At 35.4% G+C, this 20,750-nt stretch overlaps 2 protein-coding genes across 3 annotated transcripts in view; one reads left to right on the top strand and one right to left on the bottom strand.

Annotated features, from left to right (window-relative positions):
* The window catches only part of Atg16 (Autophagy-related 16), a 160,015-nt gene that overhangs the window by 88,506 nt on the left and 50,759 nt on the right, over nucleotides 1-20,750 (bottom strand). The gene's annotated exons all lie outside the window — the stretch shown is intronic.
* neo (ZP and PAN domain-containing protein neyo) overlaps nucleotides 1-20,750 on the top strand; it is a 49,910-nt gene that overhangs the window by 2,153 nt on the left and 27,007 nt on the right. The window contains exon 2 of the mRNA XM_028170244.2: nucleotides 13,480-13,525. The gene's annotated coding sequence lies outside the window, so the exon portion shown is untranslated. The remainder of the gene's footprint in view (nucleotides 1-13,479; nucleotides 13,526-20,750) is intronic.

Raw genomic sequence — 20,750 nt, 5'->3', positions numbered from 1 at the left:
TTTTATATGGAGATATTTTCACGCGTTTTGTGCTGTGCAGTAAGTAACGAAGCTAACACGAGTGGAATTTATTTTAGTCATTACACTTTTTCATTGCTTCAGTAAGTATACGATCCACCAGGATGAAAGTGTCCACCGTCGTACAAGTCAGTCAATGCTAGAGGGACAACTATGCTGTCTAGTGTAAAGCACTGTGGGTATTAAAAATATATGCAGTTATCATTAGTGCTCTAAATAAATGCCTAGCTCAAGGCGGATATTACTAAAATAACATTTTGTTTGTCAAGAAAGACAGAAGAGAAAGAAGAGAAAGAGAAATTACCGTAGACCACAGACTTTTAAGACATAAGTTTTAAATATATTTTATTGTACTAGATGGATGAACGAGCTCATCAAGGTAATAAATGGTTACCGAAGACAGTATACAACACGAACTTCGCTACGTACCTGTATGAGGTAGAATGTATAGCAATGCATTTCTGTCCTGCTCATGCTAGGGCTAGTGTTAGCAGTCTCCATCCTGAGCCCCGTGAGCTTGCCTACGCGTTAGGTGGAGCTAGCATTACCCCTAAAAGTTAGTAGCAATAGATAGGAATACAATTACTGTCCACCCAACCCAAAAACCCAGAGCGTGATAGAAAGAAAAGCACTAAGCATAAGCTGAAAATCTCTATTTATTTATTTTCGTAATTACTAAGTACGGTTACATACCTACATATTGATGGCACAAGAAAAAATATATTTCCATTAAATATCGAGTTTAGTGTTAAAATTGTGAAATTGAAACAGCTGTTCTAGTGATTATAGAAAATAAATTAAAATTAGGTACAAGCTAATTTAAATGCTATTAAAAAAAATGTTTTACAGTGTAATTGCACAGATTAGCTCACGGTCTACGTTTTGTTAATCTTCTGAGAACCTATGGGCATTAAAACACGAATGCGCCGCCCACCTTGAGACATTAGGTCGTAGTCCTATGATTAAAAACGTAACGAACATCAGCCCCGCGGTAGGAATAAGCAAGTCAGTTGTAACGACCCACGATATAAAAGGGTTTATTATGAGTTATTAAAGTATTACTTTCATCGCTATTTGTAATGTTTTCTTATTACACAGCCCACGAGATTTTTTAGTACTGGAAAATAATATACAAGCTTAATTAAATATATAGATTTTATGGACGCTGGTAAATTAGTAAAAATCGAAATGAGATGTAGAGAAAACGTCTCGGGCCATCGGTGCGAGTGAAAGAGCTGACACATTTTTTTTCTTCTTCTAATCAATAGAAAACACATTACAAAACGACTAGTTTAAATTGAAATGAAATTCCATCTTTAACAACAAACGACGCCAATTAATGTTCAAAACTTTCTCCATTATAATAAATAAAAAAAATAAAAAAATTAACGTAGTCCTAATTCGAACGCCTTACGAGCACGTTGTTGGTTTACAAATTGGATCTTTTCAAATCAACGGTGAATAGGCGTTTTCGGAAGAGCTGTACCACTACATTATTAGAGAAATCATTCTGTTGACGAACCTACTACTAGATGTAATAGGTTTATTACGGATTCAACTTTTTTTTTTTAAATAAGGATGCAGCACCACATTTATTTTCTGCTAAATTTGTTTTCGGAGTCGTGGAATTTAAAAAAACATAGTTATTAGGAATGTTTACGTAGACATCGATTATACAGGTCAACGGCCCTTTACGTAATATAGAAGTTGAGCGGTTGCAAGGTTTTTTTACTAAGTTCTTTTAAATTCAACAGAACCATCATTCATATATTTATTTAGGTAGCAAAATAGTTTTCTGCAAGTTTAACGTAAATTACTAAGCTTAGAAGTCATAAAGGGAACCGAGATATTCCCACGGTTAAACTACACGTTAATGTTATTAAATCTAGGTCTGCAATTGTAGTCGGAACAGCCGGTGACGGTAGCAAGCCACAAAACTGTTACAAACCGTAACGCTTGCATGTTAAAACAGAGATTTTCCTGGTGGAATAGGTCCATTAAGAAAAACGGCAAATAAATCCAAAATTATATTTTGCGATTTTTAGAACGTAGTAAAAAAAATGCCGAAAAAACAGTTAGTTGCTGACGTTAATAAGAGATGACGATTTAAAGAAGTCAAATTGAATAAGTTTTTGCGATGTTAATCTAGAAAGCGGCAGTTGAGAAAACCGTCTTAGTGGGACATTTTCTAGTAAAAACATAAATTACAATCATCGTGAAATGGAACTAAGGCGTTTTATGATCGGTTCATCTCACAACGTCTTTCTTTCTGTATTCGTAACGTGTAAATTAAGTTTTCCATTTGCGGAAGATTGACTCATTCGTTATTTCAATATAGTTCGGCACTCAAATTTTTAATAAGTCGTTTGAAATGGTTTTGTTGAGTCATAATTTTAATTTTCACTGTCGATATACTGCCTAGCTTTAAGAAGATACCGCTGAGCTTGTAGGTCATGATTATAATTAAGAGGGTCACGTGAGAACAGCGATGGATCGTCGCTGGTTCGTGACTGCAAACTAGAAGGTGACACGCCATCTCCACTCGCGATTATCCAGTACAAGGCGATACCGCGTTCCGATTTCCTGATTAGTTCGATACTGATTAAGGGGTATTGTACACTCGGTAGCAGATTGGAGATGATTTACAGAGATAAAGTTGACTTGGTCCGTTAGTTAATTGATCATTATTAAATTCTTAACAAGTTTATCAGATTTCATTTGTGAAGGCCTGTTAAACGAAAAATTTACTTCCGAATGATCGAGATAATAGGTGCATACCAAATAAAACTAACTGATTAAAATTACAATCGATTTCATATTTTCTTTCATTATCTTTTATTGATTCATTGAGCCTAACAGTCTCATTATAGTGTAAACATTATGGGATTTACAATAAGTTTTCTCATTGATTTATTGAACTATTTGGTACCCGGAGGGCAAAGTGATCGTGCACGAGGTCAGGACAGATTCCACTAGACGCACTTTCCGTGTAGGATTTTAATTACGAAGCTATGAGTTGAATGAACTCACGTACGCCGCAATTGCGCCTGTCTATTGTCACCTTTGACAATAAAAGTTAATAGATTTTACATACCTCGAGGTATTGGTTACATATACTTTCAATTCACTGAGGGACGGACGTATATTATTAAATTTATTATTATTTTTATTAAACATAAACTCAATTTTCTAATAAGCTGTGTAAGACTTTCCGTAATTTTTTTTGGTAAAGCTATGAGATAAGAAACGTTTTTCCTATTTATTTTTAATTTCTTAACACCTGATCTATTACTGTAAATGTGTACATTAAACAATAATTTAAAATTTACAAAGTAAGATGTCGTAACTTTGCTCTATTTGTCTTATTATTCAGCCACGATTGAATATCCCGAAAGTTGTTTGTTTTTTCTTGAATTTTAAAACGATTTTATTTTTTATTTTTAATGACTGTAAAATATATGCATATTATATGTATAAGCTCTTTCGAGACGAAAAATAAACGAAACAACCATCGGATTTTAGTATGCTAATGAGAATATAAAATATGGAAATAAAGGAGTGTGCCATTGCGTTTTGGACACAATAAAATACAAACGTGGGAGTAGTCGGTGAGTCATTTTCGATACAGCACATACAAAAATATATATGACTCCTTTTAGAAGCGGTTTCCTGATGTCACTGTCTTAATCATGGCTTTTTACAAAGAATTTATTTATGAAATGCAAAATACACCAGAGTAAAAACACAATGAACCAAGGATTCAATCATCTCAAATTTTTTATTTAATAAATCTTAAAAAAATTAACTGTGTTATTTTGAGCAAAAACTAGTATCCAACCAGTCAGGTGTCGTTTGTCCACTGAAAGCTATAAAAAACAAAATAAAAGACCAAACTGAAAATTCGTCGGCGAGATACCGTTGCGCAGTTCGCGGTCAACGCTGACAATAAGAAGAATATTCCTGAGCTAAAAACCTGTATCGGTTTGTGCCCAATTTGTGTCCGAGGAAGAAACACCGAGAGAAATACCAACAACTACTCGTTCCAAATTTATTATTCTCAATAACACAACTTTTATACGTCTTGTAATCTCTATTGAACGTGACCGATATTAATACATGCATGACCCCAATAAAACAAGTTATCCACCGACCTTTACAGTTAATTTAAGAATTATCCATAAAATTGATGAACCAGAAACCGCGTCCTAAATATGCTTACAAACAAAACAAAATGATATCCGCCTAGATTCAAATTACATTGCGTGCGGTTAAAATACGTGGGACTATCTTAATTATGAGAACGTAAAACATTTTGAGCTCGTTTATAGTTATCGATACACAAGACTCGTCTCATATAATCAGTATCGAAACGGTATCGGTAGCGTGCGACGCATAGCTGTGCAACTTTGTAGTCTCACGATTTGTAGTTGAAACATTGAAAGACTGTTCAGATGTCACAGGCTAAAGAGGAAATAAATATATCAATCATGCACACAAGTGAATTCTTGATGAACGTATGCGTTTGTTACGAATTGCTTTGGTCATACATTTATAGTATTTTTCCACAGAGCCTTTTTGCCATATACCCGCCGGATCTATAATAAGCTTTCTTCCCAGTGTTTCATTAGTGTTCATTTACACCGCTTGTACTATGTTATGTTTATCTTAAAATTATGTTTGAAAAATGCCTAGCTTGCCGAAAATACTTTGCAGTGAAAGTTTAATTTTATTTCATAAGAGACTATAGATTTACACCGGGTATATCTAGACTAAAGTTAAATATACTTAGAACTTTAATACTAGGTGCGATCCAGCTAGATCGACTACTCATAGGGCAAAAAAAAAAGCGTAGTAATATTTTAATGCGCGACTTAACGACCGGGGCGTTTAATACCATATATTTGTAAATACAATGTGTTGATAATCGCAGAAAAATTACACACCGGGAAATTAATGATCCTTATAGCTCGAGGGAATGATTCCATCATATTGCATCATTGGTACTTTTAAATTATGAAAGGAGCAAAAACTATGATTTGTTTGAATTAATACTAAACATTCTCAGTACTAGATTTGACCTTCGTAAAGCCGTAATTAGTATTCTTCAAATAAGAGCTCAATTTATGTATTAGTTGCTATGGGTTTTGATATGGTTCAATATTTATTGTTCTTTATCTGCCACTATAGTAGCGAGGTAAAATAAATATCACATTTACGATTGATCTTAGGCTTTTTAAAGTTTTCATCAAAATTAAGCTTGCAGTTATTGCTTTGATTAAGATAAAAACAGTGTTTAAATCTGTGCTCAAGTTGACATCACATTGTAAACTTTTTATAGTTTTCTCGAAACACAATTTTGTATTTAATTTTTAAAACTTACAGTTTCATTGATCTGAACCGTGAACGATTCATTCTGATTACGAAACCCTGTACTTGTGCGTTTTAGACGCGCACTTCTCCGGGTTTTTGTGAGTATCTTTAATGTACGGACATTACGATTACAGTTTTAGATAATTTAGAAGGTTCTAATTCGATATACACAAAAAACGTTTGTATAAAATTTAAAACGTTAATGTAAATAAATTTATCTACGAATTCATGAAAATTAATGTGGTACCATTTTAATTTGTTGTGGCATACGTGTAATAAAACGCATGGCTAGACTGGTTAGAGTGTTTCTCACATACGTAACGAGGAGGAATCCACAGGTCTTTAACACGAATGTAATCGTGTGTTGTGAATATGAAAACTTACAATACTTAATATGGCTGTTTAATCTGTTACCAAAATAGGTAGTAAGTGAAGTTCATGAATTGAGTAGGTAATTGAAAGTACTAGAGGTCCCACAGTAGTCGAAATTCGACTATAATTGATTGGAATTGTAAGTTTGTACACATACTATAATCACAAATTTCGCCATTTTTTATAGTGTAATAAAAAAATATTAATAAAGACAAACAATATTTAATCTATTCTCAATTTGACAACAGACGTCAAGAACAAAAGTTTGACAATAAATAGTATGCATGCGTGTGTGCGTCAAATACATGGTATGTAGTGTGTGTAATGTTTTCTTTATTGATTTAATGTATCTCTTATGAATTATTTAAAAAAAATATTAGCGTTGTGCACTTCTTCTCTATATTCTCTATAAGTGTGGAAAATTTCATACTCCTCCGTCCGCGCAATTTTCGTAAAAAGGGATACAAAGTTTTTGCTTCACGTATTGATATATAGATTACCGAAATATTTTAATTGTCAAATTAAATTGCATAATAATTCTATAGATTATGTTCTTGACTTGAGATATGATACTTTTGTATTATGTACATACTTACGCATAATTTCGCGAAAGGCATTTCGGCTGTTTTACTGAGATATCGAAAATTCTTTTCTACCAATTGGATACTCGGATTTAGTTAAATGAAAGCGGTCGTGGCACGTTCGATCAGCGAGTTCATCTAGAGTTGGCACGCGCGTGACCGCAGCTCGCAACGCACGGTTCGCAAATTAGCAAACGCTTCTTAGTGTCCTCTTATTACTTGCGGTAAGTCCGCAGTTTAACGCACAGCACTCTATTACCGAGAAACAGTGTGTGACCCAAATACGTTTCACGTTCCACACTTATTTGGTGTGGTGTGAATGTGGAATGTCATTTGCGTGCGCCGCTACTTCACACCGCATCTGTGCGGTCATTTATGATTTGTGTTAATTTTGTTTGCATTTTCTACTACTGTTTCAGGTTATCTGTAATAGTAACAAAACAATGGTCACGATCGTATCTTAACGTATTTCTCTGTGCCGTAACTACGCCATGCACTGTGTATGTAAAACATCGAACATTGTTCTTATCTTTGCATTAAATTACTAATCTTATTCGTGTTCAGCAAATGCGGTTGCGACAAATGTGCTTTCGTGTATTCAGAATTTATCTCGCTGATTTATTGTTTAATAGATACGAAGATCGGTCGTGCTGTCGTTGTCTCGGGTACATCTTATCAATGAGATATGGGCTTGTTTCATTTAAACCGACCAAGGTTTTTATTGGTTAAATTTAATGAATTGATAACGCTCTAAAATTTAGCGTGCTAATTATACGTCTAATAGACAAGTCAAAGTAAATGTCAAAATCAGGTAAATAACAAATTAGAAATAAGATGGAGAATATACAGCTACAGTAGCCATTCTTCGAGTGGGCGGTCGTCATGTCATACTGAATGTAAATTAACTAGATCTGATTCGAAAACCATTCCATCAATTAACGTTAAACTCTCTAAAACTAGGTCGGGTAGCTTGTCAGTAACAACGAATCCCTTTATTTCCTTCTTCGTCAACTATCGGAGTAAAATGTGTTGGCGGACATCAATATTCTACTTCATTTATCCTCATCATTATTTAATCATAAAACCGTTGTAAAGTTATAGTGTAATGTTCATATTTAACTATAGCCTTAATAACTAGAAAACATAAAGTTAATCTTGTAGCAGATAAGTAGGTTTGGTGGCGGATGTTGAGCTTAATGCGAAGCTCAAGAAGTGACAATCATTTTAACTCAAATGAGGTTTATTAATGGAAATGCCACAAATTAGTAATATTAATGCAATTGTATTTTTTTTCTTACGATTTGTGTTTGATAATTCCTGCATATACGTAGGCTACAGACCTAGTTATTAAACACAGGGTGAATTTCTACAGCAATCAAAGTGCTTTCAAAAGTAAACAGCGGGCTAAGATCAATTGGCGATCATAATTATTATGAACTTGCTTGTTGCTCCACCGCGTGTGAGTGCTATATTTTTTACAAATTTAAAATTCTCCGACGGCCTCCATAACAGATAAGACGCCTGATGCTCTAGTATTAATCGTAGTCAAGAAATTATGCCGTAGCTCAAAAATCCCGAAATTTTATTGCTTTACGTATCTAGCTTATGTTCAAGAAAAATATTACTGTGGAATAAGATAAAAACCTTAAAATATATATATTAATGATAGTAGCATGTTGAGAGCCGATGCCCCTTCTATTTTTGGAGCGTAGCACTTATACGTTTCAATTCGAATGGTTGTATATTTTTTAATGCAATTAAGACTGCGCCTCGATGTTTATGGGTTCCGATAAGCAAGTATCAATTTACTCATATAAAAGTCGATTTGAGTATATGTGTATATTCCGTTTGGATGCCGAAACGGCTGACGATCCTATGAAGTTCGGTAGCGATCGGATCAAAGTGAATCAGGTTTGGCTAGTCACTACATAGTATAAAACAAAGTCGCTTTCTCTGTCCCTATATCCCCTATGTATGCTTAAATCTTTAAAACTACGCAACGGATTTTGATGCGGTTTTTTTTAATAGATAGAGTTATTGAAGAAGAAGGTTTATATGCATAATAACATCCATTAAATAGTGGAGAAATCAATAAAAAAATACAGTTTCCGAAGCGAAACGAGGGCGGGTCGCTAGTCGCCAATAAAACAAATAGGTATTTACTAAAATGTTCAATGTAAAAAATTTATATAAATATTTTTGGTAAGCCACTATCAAATCATAATACAGTAGATTTGGGGGGACTAAGTTGTTTACTGCTCACAAGGAAGACTTACTTTTTAGCTTCGTTTAATTTGGGTTGCCTCATGAGTCAGTTTCTTGACGTTTTTATGTGGCCGGTACGCTGGGTATTGTCGCGCAGGCCATGCTCGACCCAAACAGTAATCAAGGGCACCCAGCCGAGTGCTTTATTTATGCTAATCAAGACGACGGATTGTGCGTGAAGTTAAAATCAAATGTTTTTCGAAAGGGAACTAAACTAAAGCGATTTACCGAACACGGCCGTTTATCATCGTGAATGCTTGTTTTTGTAATGCGAAACTTGTATATTTTTTTTCTATTAACGAAATGAGTTCCTCGACACTTGTTTTTTCAATACGACGTCTTTAACAACAAGAATATATAAAAAGCCAAAACAAAATATCCTGCGAGGTATTTACGAAACATTTTCCTTTACATTATGTTAATTATTGTTGATGTGTATAGCTTCACTTCGCCTCGTATAAACAGTGTTAGTGATCGTAATGCTACCAGAAAGGAGCCGTGTAACTAACGAGACTGTTTTATGGGTTTCGAGATGGCTCCCGCAGATGGTCCCGGGGAGCAGACAATCTACAACTGGGAGGTGTCGCCGAGGGTCGGGGTGTAGGGCCAGACTATCTAATCGTGCGTCGCCTCGTCGCCGGTGGGCGGCGGTTATTCCGATAACGCGCACCAGCCGCCGCGCCCACATGCCAATTATGTGGGAAGAGGTTACGATTGCCCGCGCGATATTAGGCAATAACGCAAACGGGCCCACCCCGGAGGAGTCGCGTGCATTAAACGCTGGCCCCTGATGCCATTCCAATTACTGTTCGTCGATAAATTCCCTGATTTCGTTAATAGTTCGATGAAAATATTTAATTGGTCAGCGGCATGTTATTAGTAAAGGAACCGACACGTTAATGTAAATAATGGCTCTACGTGGTACTGAATTATAACGTTATAAAATCGTAAGCGGGCCGTAGATAATGAAGTGCTCACACGACGTTATCGAGCGTTCGTCGATGCGCTCCCGTCTCATCCACCGCCGATCAACCAACGTAATTACAATAAATATAGTTTACATGAGAGAACAGGAACCCAACGATGAGTCTGAAGACGTTCACCTCCATTATTACAATTATGTAACAGATAGCAATTATAGCAACAAAGTACTATAAGAGTTAAAACAAAACTTCTACCAGCTTTGAACTTTACGGTTTGCTGGATGTAAATCTCGTCTTCAAAAATAGGTACTTTACGAATATTTAAACTTTCATACAAATATGATACAACGCAATAAGTAATATTTGGGTATTGGTAATTACCATTAAAATACAGAAAGTAGGAATATGTAAAATTTACTTAAAATAAAGACAATTGTTCGATCTAACATACGTGTTCTGTACCTATAAGGTTATATTTTATGGTTTCTAAAAATAAAAATGAGTTCTTAAACTACAATTGTATTTCAGAAATTGCGTTATTTTCATAATTTCGTTAAAAAGTACTTTCCAAAAAATGTTTTAATTCCAAATAAATGACTCGCAAATTCTGTATGACACGCAACGCACACGGTTTAACGCCGACGGCTGCCTTATTAAACCAGTTTTCACACGCATTGATACCTCTCTTCGCGTTCACGTGCTAATACAGTCATAATCAGAAACCATTTTTAAATTAACTTTATTAATTGTAAATATTTACTCAACTAGCGACCCGCCCTCGCTTCGCTTCGGAAACATTAAAACACACATGAAACCAAAAAAAATAATCAAATTTTTTTTTTTTAAAAGTAGCCTATGTTCATCAGTGACAATGTCGGCTTCTAATGGAAAAATAATTTTTCAAATCGGTCCAGTAGTTTCGGAGCCTATTCGAAACAAACAAACAAACAAATCTTTCCTCTTTATAATATTAGTATAGAAGTATAGATAAATTTTCTTCAAGTGGTCAGCGACAAATAGGTGACGTCATCGACTCATTTGATGCACGATCACGTTATAGCCATTCTAGAATTTATCACAAAAAAAAAACCTTAACATCCGTAACTTTTATACGGCAGATTTAAAATCGTGCTTCATAGAAATAAAAGAGTTTTGTGTTTAGGTACCCGAGGAAAGTGTACAGAATAATGACAGCAGGGGCGGTTCGGCGTTATTACTGTAATGCCAGGTTGTTTCGTCTTCGTTCGCGAGCATTACATAGCATTTCTCCGCAGCGATGGAAACTAAAAAAAATAATACAAATAACCAGCTTGCCGCAAACTCTATTAGATTTCCAACTTACTTTTTGCAGAGGCTGTCGTCTCCTAACTCGATCTCGATGCGGACGTGAGAAAATTGTTAATCTTATTTTAGACTGGCAGTTCGCGAAGATTGATGATAGAGTAACTTTCAAATAAAGCACTTATTTAAAATATATCTATTGACCCGTGCCATTCATAAGATTTATAGCATAATCGAAACAGTAGACTCTGTTAATGGAACATAAATGATAGCATTGTTTTTGGAACGAAGTTCCTTATGAGGCAACGCGGAGGGGTGGGTACTCTAACCGTGAAAAAACGTCCGTTACGTAAGATTTTTATTAGTAATGCATACAGTATACGACTTAACTTTGTAATAACGTACAAAAAATAACATATTTTTTTATTATTCATTGACCACGATCTTTCGTTTGCGCAATACACTAACTCTTATGCAAACAACCGTGAATGAAGTGTACCACAATAAGTTCGCACGTTATCGAATGACCGTGGGTTATTGCGAAACCTCCAGTTTTATTTACTTTATACCTCGAATAGAACTTAAAATTACCTTAACTTAAAGGAACCTTGTTCCTATCCGGTGTCCCACGACACCACACGTCTTTTTTATTTTAGAATGTAAACGTTGATAATATTCGGAACAATGAAGGCACAAAGTGCGTTCCACAGACTTTCTTCACTTTTCTATAATCATAACTTTACTTAGTATGTCTTATAATTGTGTACCTAATTAAATGATTAAATATGACAACGGTCTATGATTTCGATGTCGAAAGGAAGAGTGTAAACGCCGGAGCGTAGAATCGCGACAGCGAAAGCAAATTGCAACGTTACGAAAGGGAACTTCAAATCTTAATTTAACATTGAATTCACACACAGAATACCTCGTTCGATCGCCGATGAGATTACACATATGTACGTACGAGTAAGGGCACTTTCTTCTCGTATTCCACTTTTTTAATAGCAGTGGACATGGCCAGCTTGTTTGCGTGGCCAATAAGCATCCAGTTTGCATACTGCATGTTTCTATGAAACTCGTTTGTCTCCCGGCCGTTGTGGACACCGGATGTTGTGCGGAATGTTCTCTGTGTATTCTCACTTTATATGTTTGTCAATTTTCAATGACCATCAAGTCTCTTTGGCCAATCTATACTAATATTATAAAGCTAAAGAGTTTGTTTGAACGCGCTAATCTCAGGAACTACTGGTCCGATTTGAGAAATTCTTTCAGTGTTAGAAAGCCCATTTATAAGGAAGGCAATACAAGCGGAGCACCGATAAAGAATGTTTCAAAATCGGGGTTATTTTTACCATTTGTAAGCTTCCGCTGCGTGCGCTGCAGAAACGGTTAAAGTTTCGCTAAAATAATGTATGATAGAATTGTTTCCCTTTAAAAGATCTAAAAAGAATAGCGACAGCATATGTCTATATGTTAAGGTTAGCTCACTATAACGTTTTTAATGCTGACCAAATTTGTTCTAAAATAAAGCATTATTTGTGAACTATTCCACGTGGACGAAGTCGCGGGCAAAAGCTAGTTATTAATACAGGTGATACATTTGCACATAAAACTTAATAATGTGTTTGTTAACGCATTAGTATACAACGTGTAAAGACTATTGCCTATTTTTCAAATTATCATGAAGTCGTAACGTGATTTTTTTATTGACACGTTACAATCTTAACACACGCTCTTGATCTAATTTAGTGTTTAAATCTTCGTGCGTCATATTTATTAATTATCGAATCAAAAATTGTGTCACATAGACAAATTTTTCGAATCCGCTACAGTTCAAGGCTTTTATCATTTAAGTAAGTCAGCAAATATGTTCACGAATGTCAAGTGCGATTGTGTGATAAGTCTCACTTGTATATTACATTCCACTTACGATGCTAAGCCACTTATTCGGCTCGCGACGACCGTTATACGGCGCACGCACGCCGCCTGCATCAATGGCATATTTTTCCCGAGCGAAACTCAGACGCGCATTTACCATTCAAGGTTAACCCGGTCAGTGTAGCGCTTTGTTTACACGAGTGTCGCCATGTCCGACATCACACGGAACTGCAAGGGCAGTAATCTCAGTCGCTCAACTTCTAATACTTTCCATAATATTTGTTTTTCTGACGTTACATTTACTTATCTGACATTATAGATCAGAATTATAACGAAAGCGGACCTACAGATATGTATGAAATTGACGTGATTATAGTGTAAATACTCTAGGGGATAATTACTATCATCTGCCAGGACTGGAAATTTAGCAGACTGATGTTGACTAGTAACACTAAGCAAAAAAATGCAATTGAGACAATATTTTTCTGAGCTTATAACATATTTGTCTCATTAAGTGTTGGTTCAAAATTTTATTTCATTTTATATTCTGAAAAAATGGTCCACTTTGTTTTACATTTCATACACACTACTAATTCGAATGTTTGTATATATGTATTTATTTAATTTTGACGGTTTTAACTTTGTATGAAAATTGTAGATGTCAAATATAAATTATTTTAATAACTATCACAGAGTGATTTTTGAAGAGTTTTTTGCAAAACCTAATTTAAAAAAAATAAACGCTATAAATGCAGAATTTATGAAATTAATTTAAAATTTTATTGTTTCAGGTGCACTCCGTACATTCAGCGAGGTCTACATAACGCAAAACGTCAGGTATGTTTATTTTGATTTTTAATATTAAGAGCTTAGTATACACTGCAGGCACAAGTCGCAAATTGTGAGGTATTTTATAAGACATTGCCGCCAATATGATATTCTAGAATTAGTCAGGATGTGTCGAACGGGATATGTGCTCATTAGGATTGAAAGTATACCGCATCCGCGAGTTTATGTCATGTGCGGAGCTGATAAACCTGTCTTTAAGAGAACTACCAGTTGCTTACAAACTGGTAGAACAAACTAGATTTTTAATAAGGATCTGCTTTGCTAATGGGCTCTCTCCGCCGCATTTGAGGAATTCCGTTCCGAGTTAAGAATGCGCCTGTCTATTTATGATGTGTATAGTATGCGTGGTGGTTTAATGTGGCATTGGTCTCATTTATCTCTTCGTTGTTAAGTCGGTAACCGAAGAAAAAAAACACGAAAATGAATTTAATATGCATTACGTTACGAATACGGGAGGCGTTTCACTGAAACAGCTCGATATCTTGTTTAAGGGAGTAGAGTGAAAATGCATACTACTGCAACGAGAATTTAGTGATGATAGTATGTGCGATAGACGAGGGCTCGCGTGCCCGTCCAATACGAGCACCCGTCATGCCATCCGTACATTTTAACGAGAGCGCGATCCCCCGCGCCGATAGCGATTGTCTAATGAAAGCCCCGTTGAATAATGCATTAATAGTAGCGTTAAATCGTGAGCACACACTATCGAGTCTCCGACGTGAGTATAGCAGATGCAAATTTAAGTCAACTCCGACACCGATAAGCTTCCGCATTAATTCAAGAAAGTCTACAGAGCTAATGGGAGAATGTTGTCGAATTAATCTTGTTCGAACGAAAGGACCGCTTATTTATTGGAAATAGTATAGACATTTCACGCTATCACATTGAAGGTGAAATAGTTTTCTTTTGTTGTTGAACTGATGCTGTATTGGAAACATGACTACGTTCAAAATAGTTGAACGGAAACGTATGATAACGGAAACGAAACTCGTGTGAAATTAGAAATGGGAACAGCAAGAGCATTAGCTCTAAGACGCAGGGCGGTTGCGGGCGTGGCGGTGTAAGAGTCAGCTTGTATCGTGCTTGGTCTCACGCCGCGACCCGTGCTCACCTTCCCTATTCAAATGTCAGCGTACAAGCCCGTGATGAAACAATCGTAAAGCACAACGTAAAGTTCACAATATGACTTCAATAAACAACTCTTGACGTGAAACGTGACGTCGTGGTTGTAGGTGAGACATCTTGAGGTATTACTATTACGAGTAGGTACTACTATACAAAGCTAATCTTCAAATTGTTCCAGCTTGCCCGATCGCCCTTAATGAGGGATATATTTATCTGTATATTTGCGTATATATTCCGTATTTAAATATTTCAAAGACACATTTTGAATCGAAGTAACTTGATTAAAAAAGATTCATTCAACATTTTTTTCATACGACATTTACAAATTTGAAGAGATGTTGTATAAAATAAAAAGAGTAATATTTTAGGTATCAAATGAAAACTTAATAAACAACAGATAATCAGTTAACAATAAAATATATTTATAGTAAACGAATAATAGGCAATTTTTATTTTACTGCTCAGCTTTTACATTAAACATTACCCGATGATTTCAAACTACAGTTATAAAATGTAAGTCGATCTGTTTAGCATTAATAGAAGTGTGCTATATGAATTGCAAACATGCAAGGGCATCATCGGGTCAACACGGAACCGGGTAACATACCGTCCACTGTTGCCCTGCCGTTCCCGCGCTCCACATAAACAAGAATATCTGAGAACTAGAGTGTAATAAGGTCACTAGAAATGTCACCGCGTTCTAATTTGTTTGTTAGTACCATGTATTAAAGTTGCTATTAAATAAATTTAAAATTGTTCATCGTTTATTTTTCGAAAGAAATAATGGTAATTTGTAAAATATAATTGATTCCTCTCTTTAAATGTTACACTGGAGCACGATAAGTTGTTTTGTATGTTAACAGGACACAAGACGAGCCACAAGATAGTGGATTTTACTTTCTTAGGGTGACCTGAAGAAACCAGACGAGAGAAAGTAGGAACACTGCCTATACTGCACTTTTACAGTTAAACAACTTATACTGATCAAGTTTATTTGTTGGTAATTGATAGTATAAAAACAGATAAGTGCATAGAATTCCCTTAATACTTATTAATCATAATTAATTTCTTTGTGACATACAAACACAAATAAGGAATTCCCGTCGGACTGAAGCAAAATCGCGCCTACAGACGTCCAATTAGGTCGACGGTATCGTGCGTATCCACCGGCCCACGTGGAAAATAGGCACTTCCTCATAAATATTTATAGCGTGTACAAAGCCGTCTTTGTATACTTCCACATTCGCTCAGAATTATAATGGCTGTCACAGTAGGATCTCGAACAAGAGCCGAAACGACTCGCGTTAAGGAGAATAAAAGCTTCTCGCGACGTTTTCACTTAGCAACCGACACGGTAAATGTTTAGGATAGAGATGACACAGATAGAAGTTTTACGGTAGGATATTTGTCGTAAGTGGTAGAAACAATTTTTTTTAGAAAATTTTGTTCCGTATTTAATCGATGTCCAACTTTAGAATAGAATATAAAACCAGACCGATGTCATATAAACATTGATGATTGATTCCTACAGGAAGTTGATTGGTTACCGATAAGGCGGTTCTTTGTGGACAACGATTGTCGCCATTTCCCGTTGTGGTGGTGGTTACGATTTAGTTGACTGACAGACTGTTCGTGTCCTATGGTAGCGATGCTTCGAGATATACGATTATTATGTTAGTCATTTCACTTCGACACACCATAGTTGTTTACCGTTTATCGGATTTTTAGCGCAATAATAACTTTATACAGTACAATAAAAAAATAAAAAAAAACATTGCCTTATATTGTATTGGATTAAAAATGTTTTATTTTATTGGATAGCATCACACTTTTTAGGTTAGTGTTAATTTAATTGATTGTTACTTTCACACGTACATATTAGTGAGAACGATAAAGTTTTTATTGGCTAATATTTTTGTATATATTGTAATAAAAAAACGCTATTGTTATACGAAAACGGAATTATTCTTACGAAGCAAAACCGTTCCATGAAATTAGGAAATGCGAGTGGCTCGAGACACAATCACGTTTTCCATCACTGTGAAATTTACCAATGGTAATGCAGTCCAGTGGAACGGTGGCTGCAAAAGGTGCGTGGCGTCACGTAGATTAGTATCAAATAAAGTCGTGCTTGTTGTTCGTACCACCACAGGTCGACGGCCGAATTACGAAATTTAATCGAATTACACTAAATCATCTTCAAATAGAGACTTCTAGAACGACGCCGGTTTGTTTTATTCACATTAAACACATTGATTTTACGTATTCAATCGAATAAGACGAAACATGCGAAATACGTACTCGAGAGTGTCTTTGAGCGAAGAATGTTTGAGATTGAGTTATGCGGAGGTGGGAAACGGAACATGGTTTATTTCTCTATTGTTTGCAACTTGATTGTGTATGGACAATTCCGGATAGCCGTGTACCAAAGCAGGGCTGTTTAGCTGCCAATATTGTCGTCAAGTTATCGAGTTTCCAGTATTTGGACACGCACTGTGATATAAACTCACGCGATTCCATGTAACGCGTGGGTGAATTATTGATGTATTGTCAATGCAAATTTCCTTATATCCCAGTTTCGAGATAAAGAGAAAATTGCAAGTAAAGTATGCTCTATTACTACTGGTAGATGGTACCGTCCTGTATATTTTGGTGGCAAAGCAGTCATGTATTCCGACTTGAAGGGTAGAACTGCTCTTATGCGACACAATTGAGTTTTCAACCACATATCTCAAGACTGTATCCACGTTGTAATATCTATGGGCCTCAGTAATCAATTAAATTACCGCTGGACCGCCGTGACCTCGTCTAGTCATCAACAGAATTAAAAAACACGTGTGGCACTAGGGAACTGCTGCGGTAAAGCTATTGCATAGCATTTTTTATCAACTTATGCAATTATAATTAGACAATGATAATTTAATATTAAAACAATAATAAAACAAGACCACGCTATATTAAACATTAATAAAAGCAAAACCTTAACTGTCCTCTTCACACTCATAAGCTAGACCGCGCGAGAGAGAGATGGCCAGACTTTTCATGTGCGCATACAGTGTGACGTCACGCCACGCGCTTTTTCACAAACACTACACAAGCGCAACGTGTGAATCTGTTGAACGCGAGCTACATGGTAGGCGGAGTGAGGGGTGTAAGGTTTTTTTCGTTACGGAATTTCATGATTCTGCTCTCAAGCCGCGCTCAAGGCCCGCGACAAAATCTATGCAATAGCTTAAAATGCCAGACTGTTCGATTAGTCTGCCGTTTATTTAAGTTCCTGTTCACGAATGGAACTTCTTCATGAAAGGAGATACGCATGACACACGCACGTACTGTTTGGATAGGCGCATGCCTTAGTGAGATGAGTCAATATTTACAGGTCTTTGACCTGACTTCCTTTCGTCGATCGCTGGAAAGGATATTGGTAACAGTAATAAATATTGATTCTATACACTGAATTAGTTTCACATCTGTTTTTTAAATTGTAAATGATTATAATCGTACCTACACGATTATTACTGCGGTAATCAAACTATTAATATTTGTAATCTAAATAATTTGAAACATAAAACAAAACTTTCGATTTAACAATATTAAAAATAAGTGCTAGCGAATCATGACCGACAAAGTTTTAACTGCCTCATCGCTATATTATTCATACTTTAATCTTGATAATGAGGCTGTGTCAGAAACAACGTCTTCCTCGACACATATAGTGATAAAAACTTCTGCTGATCAATCAGTTCATATGTCTAAACAAATAAGAACAAACGTTGGCAAAAAAATGCATTGAACCCGTCGCAGAATTCGCTACTGGCTCTTGAGATGATAAAAACAATATGATGTCTGTTTCTGTCTCGAAATTAATTTGATCTGTCAAGCGCAAAATTATTTGTAGCGGTTAAGTGTGAACCGATTTTAATCACGAGTATATCCAACACATATATAAATTTATTTATTGCGTAGTTGTACTCAAGCTGGGGATGATGGCCTTAAGTCAAAACTGGCTTTTACTAGTCATAAATAATACTATACTAAAATATAATATAAATTAATCCTTTTTTTTCAAACAATATTAATTAACTGATTTTATTTGTAAGAAAACTGGCCCGAAAGACAAGATTTAGTAGGGTTTTCTTAGAAATAGGTCACGGACATCGTTTGACTGACTGACGTAACTGATACTTTCGTATCCACCCTGAATTTACACACGAGAACGTATGTTGCTATTATAGAATGGTATTTTCGTCGATTGGCTTTTAACATTTATAGGTTCTATAATTAGACGCAGGCTAACGGTGTAATTCAACAATTATTGAGTGTGCCAGCTTTCTAAGCGTAAATAAAATAATTTTATACTTAATTATAAAATTACTGTAGCAAATTAAAGATAAGCTAAGCTATACAGACAGTAAAACTTTCTGAAATGTACTATTTTAAAGAAATAATTTAACGAAATTGAATAGAATCTGCAAGAAGGTAACTAAATGGTTGTTAAGGGTTTAAAACCTTATACATACATTTCAGAAATATGTATATCGATTTCTCAATTATTCAATGTTTTAATTAGCTATTTCTCTTTGCTCATGACTAAAGGACTCTGGATTATCTGCTTTTATTTATTTCATAATTGAGAAATTTCTTTCACTAAAATACTTGAAAGCATATTTTTACCTAAAATAGTACGATGTAATTGTTTTACGTCATCCGCGATTTTAAATGCCTTTGTTGCCTGTTTATTGCTCTGGATGTACAGACGAAACTCATGGTTTACCCGGTTTTCAATAGACATAGGAGCGTGTCAAGTTGAGACATGAGGTCGAATCTTTAATTGCTTTGGAATAAAATGCCTTGCCCTTCTAGCCGGGACACATGTGCATTTTTCTGTGAGTTACGGCTAGTCGAGCGTATTTACGTAGATAGATGTACGAGATTTCATTTTAGGTTCACTGATCATTCGAATCAGTCAATGGTACTGACGGACTGGATACTTTTTTTCTCAGCTTGCGTTTCGTCCGATCAACCGTGGGATAGTGATGAGCGGACCGACAATGACGTAACGTACGTGGGTGCTGTGATTTGATTAATGGAACAGATTGAGAAAATTGAGTTGGCATAAGATAAGCTCCTATATTAGTTCGCGTGGACGAAATGCGATTGATCTAAAACGACAAGTACAAATAACTTTTTTTTGATAGGTTACTGTACTTCAATTATGATTGAAGCGGAAACGGTACAAAAAACCTGGACGATTTGTATGTCGTAATATTTTTGTATGTATTATTAATGCTTAATTTTTTTATGTTCAGGCATGTATTTCGTAAGTAAATAAAGTTTTAGATATTATCGAAAACTTTAATAAAAAGGCAGGAACATCAAAACTCATGTCGGGAAAAATTAAACTTCAGAGAAAGAATTTTAAAAAAAACATCTTAAATTCTAAAATCGTGCAACAGCGGGTCATTTGAGGTACAGTTAATATTTAAATCGCAAACTACTCTTATTCTAACGTCTCTATCCGGAATACGTAAGCGATGAATTTGAATAACTGAGGAGAAACGGTTCCAGATACTGTCTTGAATATAAAAATTTACGTACTGGGGCTCCCAAGTATCAGATTTTTTTCGTCCATTTGAGTCCGTACAAAAAAAGGGCTGTAATAACTCGTATTGTCATTAAATGTTTAGAACATTTCGGTTATGATTCGGCCTTTGATTTCTTCTTTCAGATAACTACAGTTAGAATTTTATTAGGTTGTTTGTCTTCTTTTTGAAAAATATGAAGCTAATTATTTTTAGGTAGATAGGCGAGCGAGCCAACGACTCGTCTGATGTTAAGTGACACCATAACGTAAGTGTCATCACCCATCTTGTGATATAAGAATAAAATCTTAATGCTTATTTATTTTGTTCTATCTGTATCACCAGTCCTTTTTTTTTAATTTGTTGCTTTTTTATTTTCAAAAATGTTATGAAATCGTTCCTTCATCGTAGAAGTCGTTCGTGAAAAGGTTTTACTAGAATATTCTTTTCTTTTTTTAAGTTATGTTTGGTGATTTGCATCAGTGAAATTATAACAATAAATCGTA

The sequence above is a fragment of the Bombyx mandarina genome, chromosome 06 (genome assembly GCF_030267445.1).
Source record: "Bombyx mandarina strain Sakado chromosome 06, ASM3026744v2".
NCBI lineage: Eukaryota > Metazoa > Arthropoda > Insecta > Lepidoptera > Bombycidae > Bombyx > Bombyx mandarina.
Note: the sequence above shows the minus strand (reverse complement) of the source record. Positions and strands in the feature narration are given on the sequence as shown.